Raw genomic sequence first — 7,849 nt, 5'->3', positions numbered from 1 at the left:
AAGATTTCTCTCAAAACAGGGGGGGTGAGGTTCTAAGCCTCACCTCTGTTGATCCCCAATTTCTCACCTGATGGCCCCCCTGCAACTGTGCCTGTCTTAGATTGTTCCTCCCTTGAGGAATCTTACCTGTCTCTGGCTAACCAGTCATCTTCTGGGGCCATACAGGGAAATGTAAAGTTGGTAAGTGAGAGAGAAGCAATATTCTTTGAAAAGGTTAGCTTTTTACTTCTTTGCAGATTTATGCCCTGTGGCTTCTATGCCCAGCATTTGTCTTGAGGTATCTACCACTTGGAAGAATTATGATACTCGGTAATTTTCTATGTGAGGCACGAATTCTACTTAAGGGTTGTAATTAGGAAGGAAGAAGAAAAGCTATAGAAGTAGCAGAAGGAAGAAAACATGGGAAGATTGATTATTTCTTTGACATATCTTCTTGTAGAGTAACATAAGCATGTATAGGTTTTAAACTACTAATTAAATTGCATACACACATTAACATAATAGGAATACAGCTACATAACAAAAGCAGACCTACAATTACCAGCCATATCCAGTGAAACCAAGAAAACCAGTTAGGTACCCTAGGCATTTGTGAAAACTTATCAATGATATGATGGATATTGTCTAACTGAATTTGAATAGTTTGAGAAAAATCAGACAAATTAAAACAACACATTCCTGGGAACTGTTCACATCCCATATGTTCTTTTAACAGTAGATAGTCTATAGTTGCACGATTTTGGAGCACTGCAACTTGCACTTATCCTAATTCTTGGTTGAGTTCCGACAGTATAGATCCAGTCAAATTTGTTGTTTTACTGTATGCACAGGCCAGCTTAGATATCTCCTTCTTCATTCCAATGGCAAGTCCAGGAACCAGTGGGATGAATGCAGCTACAACTGCAACAGCACCAGGATCTTTGTTGAAGTTTTTTGATGATCATTTTCTGGAATGACTCTTCCAGAGGATGTTGATGTTGGAAGTTCTTCTTCCTATCGTATCTTAATTCATTTTCTGGGTAGCCAAATTAGGCTTTGATCCTCTGTATAAACACAAACAAACCCTTTGCCCACACTTTGATATGACCTTTATACCATTGTGAAGAACCTATTGGAGATCACCACACAGGAACTGCTTTTTTTTTTTAAGAGAAAGGAATATTATCAGAAAAATGTACTTCCATAGCTGATCATCTGACACCCTTTAAAAGAAGGATATCTTATTTTTAAGAACAGTTTTAGATCTACAAAAATACTGAGTATAGTACAGAGAGTTCCCATATGCCTTCTCCCTTACACACAGCTTTCCTATATTAGTATCTTGGATTAATTTGCTGTATTTGTTACAATTAGTGAGGCAATATCGATGCGTTATTAACTAAAGTCCATAGTTTATATTGATTCACTCTTTGCACTGTATATCTATGGCTTTTGACAAATACATAATATCATATATCATCCTTAGAGTATCATACAGAATAGTTTCACTGCCCTAAAAATCCTCTGTGTTCACCTCTTTGTTGAGCACCTGGCAACCACTGATCTTTTTTTTTTTATAGGATTATGAGTGTATTTTCTTTCATTAAGACATGTGAACTGACAGTCTGCTGTAGGGATGATTATGTAGTAAGTGCTAATGAATAATTAAATTTTTTGACAAACTACGTAGTACCAAATTAATGAAGCCCAGGTCAAAGGTAGTTTCAAAAAACATTTACTGATGTTTTTACTGTCTCTGCAGTTTTGCCTTTTCCAGAATGTCAGATAGTTGGAACCACACAATATGTAGTCTATCAGACTGGCTTCTTTTGATTGGCAATATACATTTAAATTTCCTCCATACCTTTTCATGGCTTGATAGCTCATTTCTTTTTATTTCTGAATGATATTCCATTGTATGTATATACCACAGTTTATTTATCCATTTAAGGTAGTTTTGTCACTTCCAATTTTTGGCAATTATAAATAAAGCTGCTATAAACATTTGTATACAGGATTTTATGTGGACATAAGTTTTCAGCTCAATTGGGTCAATATCTAGGAGCATGATTGCTGCATTGCATGATGAGACTATCTTTAGCTTTGTAAGAAACCACCAAATTGTCTTCCAAAGTGTCTGCACAATTTGCATTCCACCAGCAAAGAATGAGAGTTCCTGTTGCTTCACATCCTTGACAGCATTTGGTGTTGTCAGTTTCTGGATTTTGACCACTCCAATAGGTGTGTGTTGGTATCTCACTTTTGTTTTGATTTGCAATTCCTTAATGACCTGTGATGTTGAGCATCTTCTTATATGCTTATTTGCCATCTGTATATCTTGTTTGGTGAGGTATCTGTTCAGATCTTTTGTCCATTTCTAGATAGGGTTGTTTGATTTCTTACTGTTGGGTTTTTAAAGAGTTTATTTGTGTTTTTGGATACAAGTCCTTTAGGAGATATTTGTTTTGAAAATATTTTCTCCCAGTCTGTTGCTTGTCTTTTTATTCTCTTAACAGATTGCCTCTCGTTTATTGTTTTCTTCTTCACACATGTGATCATTTCTGAATTTATTTGCTCTTCTTTCTAGCTACAAACCGAAGCCAAATAGTGTCTCTTAGTGCCAGTTCCAGATTCTTAGGAGAGATTATTATTTGACCAGTGAAGTGGGAAGTTAATCATGGCTGGATGGCATGGTGTCATTAAGGTAGCTGGAAGGGAGTCTGGGAAATGTAAATTTAGTTTTCTAGCCTTTGCAGTACAGGAGGACAAATGAAGAGGTAGCAATGGGTCTGAGTGTCAACTCTCCATATAAATCTAGGAGATAGAGCTGAGTGGGTTGGGTGGGGGGGCTACTGATATGATGTAGTGTGTGTATGGTAAGAAATTTAACCAGTACAGAATGAGATGAAATGAAAAGCAAAATTTCCTACACCCAGGTCCACTTCTCAGAACTTTTTCTAAGTTTAGATATTCCGGAGTTTTAGCATTATAGTTCTAAATAATATACTCGACCTCTGTTTCTTGATTTAGTAACTAAAGAGAATATCTAACAATGTCTCATCATTAAAGAAAGAACTTAAATCACATTATCTCTCATCCTCACAAGCTGCCTTTCTCAGTTGTGTTAGCTATCTTACGATTGTAGTCTTATGTTGGTGTTATTCATAGTTCTAAACTTTTATTTAAAACTTAGTTCCCCCTCCATCAACTTCAGATAGAATTGCTTGAGATCCATCACTAAATAAGAATAATTAACCTCTGTATGCCAGCTGCCACCTTACTTTTCTGCCTCCTTCTAATTTCTACAGGTTTTATCTTCACATTTCCATGGTCAAAGTTTATAACATTTACATTCTGTTCTAGAATTATAATTAAATCTTCCATTCTGTATCTTTAGGTTGATTCTGAAAACCAACCAATTCTATGATTATATGAACATTATTGACTGTAGGACCAGGTTATGCGATAGCTCCTGTGAGAAGGAGATGTAATGCCATTTCCTCCACCCTGCTTGTCCTGCATAAAGAAAGAGTATTTGCTGTCTTGAACTTTAAGGTCAAGCAGATTCTCTTTTCTTATGCTCCACTAACTGCTCGAAAACATGTCTCACAAGTGTTTGCTTCATATATGGTCACTGGAATAGATTGTGTTGTTTCTGGTTTTCTAATTGCCTTTCTTTTTTCTTTCTGAGAGAAGAAACAGATGTTGTCTCCATTACGTTTGCACAAAATCCACTTGGCATGCACACTTTCCCATGCCTGGCTCCTTTGTATATGTAGTGAGATGTGGTAGCTGTTGTGTTTATCCAGGACTCCTTTTCCCTCCCCAGTGAGTTGCTGCTCACCAATCTAATTGTGTGATTTGGGTGCCCACCCCCCAATATTTGCAGTGTTTTCAAGGGAGGGCTTGTATGTAAGGCCTGGCAGTGTACCTTGATGGCAACTCATCTGAGGGCTGGACACACAACTGAGGCAAGGATAATTGGAATCCTCCCATGAGGTTTGACCAGTGGGTATTGAGACAGAGAAGCAGTTATCCCTTTAGTTTCAGGTAAGGCTTGATTCAGGGACTCCAACGATGTCATCAAGGACCCAGGGTCACTGTATAGCTTCCTTCAGCCCCCAGTGCTTCCCTCCTTGCCCCTCACAGTGGACCACCGGCAGAAATGCGCTCCTCTGGGGTAGCAAAGGCGGGTGGGAGGAGGAGTGTCAATCCCACCTAAGCCACAATCGAGAGTACAGGAGGGAAACGTATTTTTTACCAAAAGAAGGGTGAATTCATTTTGGACACCTAAGCCCACCAATGTTCACACTCCTTTCTATTGAATTTCTTTTTATTTCAGTGATTCTATTTTAAATTTTCAAGAATCATGCTTGGTTTCTTTTTATAGCTGCTTCTTTTTGTTTTATGAATGTAATAGAATGAGACTCCTTCTTTTTATAAATTCTCTGTTCTTTGAAATATGTTTCCTCTGAGATTAGTTTGTTCACTTTTAGTTTGTGAAAGAGGCAGTGTAAATGAGTAATTCAGAGTCCAAGGCAAGAAAGAGGTTGCCTGGCTTCAGATTCCATCCCGCTGCCCCTTACTAACTGTGTAAACCACCACCAAGTTAAGTTGCCTTTCTATGACTCAGTTTCCTGTAAAGTGGAGATAACAATAGCACTTAGCTCAGAGGATCATTACAGGAGTTACTCAATGTAAATGCTTAGACCACTGCCAGTAGCACAGTAAGCACTCAGAAATGATTTGCTATTATTTTCTTTATCTTTCTCCTTTGCTTGTTTTTTCTCTACTGTTTGGTAATGATACCTGGTGGCCCATTCATCTTATGAACAAAGGGCAGGGCTGATGGGCACTGGCACTGATGTAGGGTATCCCTCTGCCCTAGTATTAGCAGTGTGGGGTGGAGAGAGGTCCAAATGCTGGCTGCCACCCTTTTCAGGGGTGTGCTCTCCCATAAGGAGCCCACTCCTGCTCTCCGCACCAGCTCTGGCCTCTGGGCAGCTTTCTCTCAGGAATGCTTTGACTAGAGCTTCCTCTGCCACCATCGGTTCCTCATTGTAATCTGCCCTTTTTCTATCTTCTAGAAATAAATAAAAATCCTTGCACAGTTGATGCCCCATTCTCCACCCCAACCCCAGGCATCTTTTTCTGGGCCCCTCAATGAATTTATTTCCATTTCCTTTTCCTTACTGTGTTTTGTTGGCATTGGATGGGCAAAGGGTGGTAGAGACATGTTCTCAGCCCATCATCTTGAACCATAAGTCGGTGTATTGTCAGGCAACTGTGTCTGGGGAGGTCTCTCCCTGTGCACTAGGTGAAACCTCAGGCTGGACAGGGAGGGTTCTTGACTCTGATCGAGAAAGAATTCTCAAACATGTCCAACAAGTGCAGGTAAGGGAGGAATTCATTAAAGCAAGAGTGGTAGTGAATGGCAGCAGCTGTGCAGACAACACGGAGCAATGAGGAAGCGAGGGAGGAAAGGGAAGTTCATTGAACTCCTGCTCAGCATCGGGCAGATCCTTTGCCAATTCCTGAAGCCAGAGTCACATGTCATCCAGGGTCCGCTTGAATCTGCACAGTGTGGGAACTAAGCCATTACCACCCCAGAACATGGGGGAGGCATGGAGCAATGGATGGAATGAGATTATGTTCTGAGAACTTCCCAAAAGCAAATAAAGGAGATTTTCAGGCAGGCTACGCAAGAGCATGATCGTACAACTGCAGTGCTGCCCGGGTCACCCAGGTGATGGGAACTTTCAAGCCTGAACCAGAGATCTCAGTCCCTACTTGTCTGAAATAGGAGAGAGTGAAGACTAATGCTTAAGTCTAGGAAAACTGAATGAAATAGTGAAGTAACAAAGATGCTTACCACTGGAAGAGCACAGAGACAAAATGCAGTAAGTTGAGTAGCAAGAAGGCTTTATTTAAGGAAAAGTAAACACTCAAAGAAGGGGAGTGTAGGCAGCCTAAGAGAAGAGGCATGCTTAAAGGCTTAGGATTCTGCCTTTAAGGCTTTCAAGACTGGGGGTGTAGTCTTGACATGTAATCTCTTGATGTCTCTCTCCAGTGAGAGACATTACAGCATCATCCATGGTGATGGGGCCCCTTAGGGCCTGCCGTGCTCACCCTGGACACCCAGACCCTGCCCAGGAAGGAAAAAGGGATGATTCATAACTTTGGCCTCTGTGGTCATGTTGGCCTCAAAGCTAGTCCCTCAGTGGGTCAAACCACAAACCTGGTGGCTGTGTCAGCAGGATGGCCAACCAGTCTCCCCAGGACCCTGGAGGCCTCAGACTCTTGGAAAACAGAAGCGGGTGAGTCCAAGATGCACAAGCATGGGCAGACTGTGAGAGACAGACCACAGGCTGTGTGGGGTGACTGAATGAGTGACAATCAGGGTGTCACTATCGAATGGAGGTTGCCTGGGCAGGGGAAGAGAAGCATAGCTTTCAGCCACTCCCACTCTGCACTCACAGAACTCTTCTGACATCCCAGGTCTTGCAGGAAGCTCTTCACACAAGCTGTTTGGAGGGCTCCAGGTTCAGAGTGGTTGCATGACTTCCCTGTGATCACACAGCTGGTGAATGATACGCCCAAATTTGAACTTAGCTCTATGCAGGGCCCAGGTTCATAACCACTGAGCTACACGATTACCACCTGTCTCCAAGCTAACCAGAATACAGTGGAAAAGATTTCCCTTGGGCCACTATGGACTGTCCGGGCTACACCTCATATGATGCAACAGGTTCTGAATCAACAAAGGAGAGGAAGCAGAGGGCTCTGGCACCCTCTGGGGGACACAGGAGGCTCTGCAGATATGCTGCCAAGGAGATAGGCAGGGATCCCGAGTGGTGACCCCAGTATGTCTAAGTAATGAATGACTGAATTAGGGTCCTTGTTGCTCCGTAGGAGGGCAGAGCTTCATCTCCCCTCCCCCCCACTCCATGGCAACGAGCCCCAAATATTTACCTTGGCATGTCATCTATTGGAATAAAGATGCAAACTCATGTGACTAAGTTCGGGCTAGTGCTATATAAGCCGAAATGATGGGTGCAAATTTTTTAAATTATCCTTAAAGATGGGGACATGATCTGCTTTGTTCCTTCCTTCATCCTGCTTTCTGGAATGCAGATATAATGGCTGGAGCTCAAGCAGCCATATTGGACCATGAGTAGAAGCTGCCCATGGAAAATGGCAGAACAAAAAAATAAGGAATCTAGTTTCATGATGATTGCACAGTTGCCATATCAGCATTGGATGCCAACACTTACTTGAGGGAAAAGAGGTACACCTTTATTTTATTTAAACCACCGTTGTTTGGGGTTTTCTATACTTTTGACAAATTTATTTTTCCTTTTAAAAAATTATGCTTGTTCATCCACGATATAGGTAGGTCACAGTGAAGGCAGTAGAGCACAGAGAAAACAAGTAATGACTCTAAAGCATCTTACTACACTGATGGACAGTGACTGCAATGGGGTGGGGGGACTTGATAATAGAGGGGAATGTTGAAACAACAATGTTGCTCATGTGAAACCTTCATAAGATTGTATATCAGTGATACCTTAATTTAAAAAAATCATGCTTGTTTATTCCAGAACAAAATAAAGCACAGCAAAATTTTACTAAGTAACACCATTAAGGCATGAAATAATTTATTAGCTAGATTTAATTTTCTATCCAAGATTTCACATTTCAAGCATTGTTACTTAAAAAAAAGCAAAACCTATTGTTTGACAGATTTTGATCTATATATTTAATTGCAATGAAATGGAATTTCAGGATAAAATGTCTGAGATTTGTTAGAGTTTTTCCCCTGACCTTTTTTCTTTGTATAGCAACCTCCAAATGACATGGATATGAAAGT

This window comes from Manis javanica, chromosome 5, assembly GCF_040802235.1.
Source record: "Manis javanica isolate MJ-LG chromosome 5, MJ_LKY, whole genome shotgun sequence".
Lineage (NCBI taxonomy): Eukaryota > Metazoa > Chordata > Mammalia > Pholidota > Manidae > Manis > Manis javanica.
The sequence above is the reverse complement of the archived record's forward strand: the minus strand, read 5'-3'. Positions refer to the sequence as shown.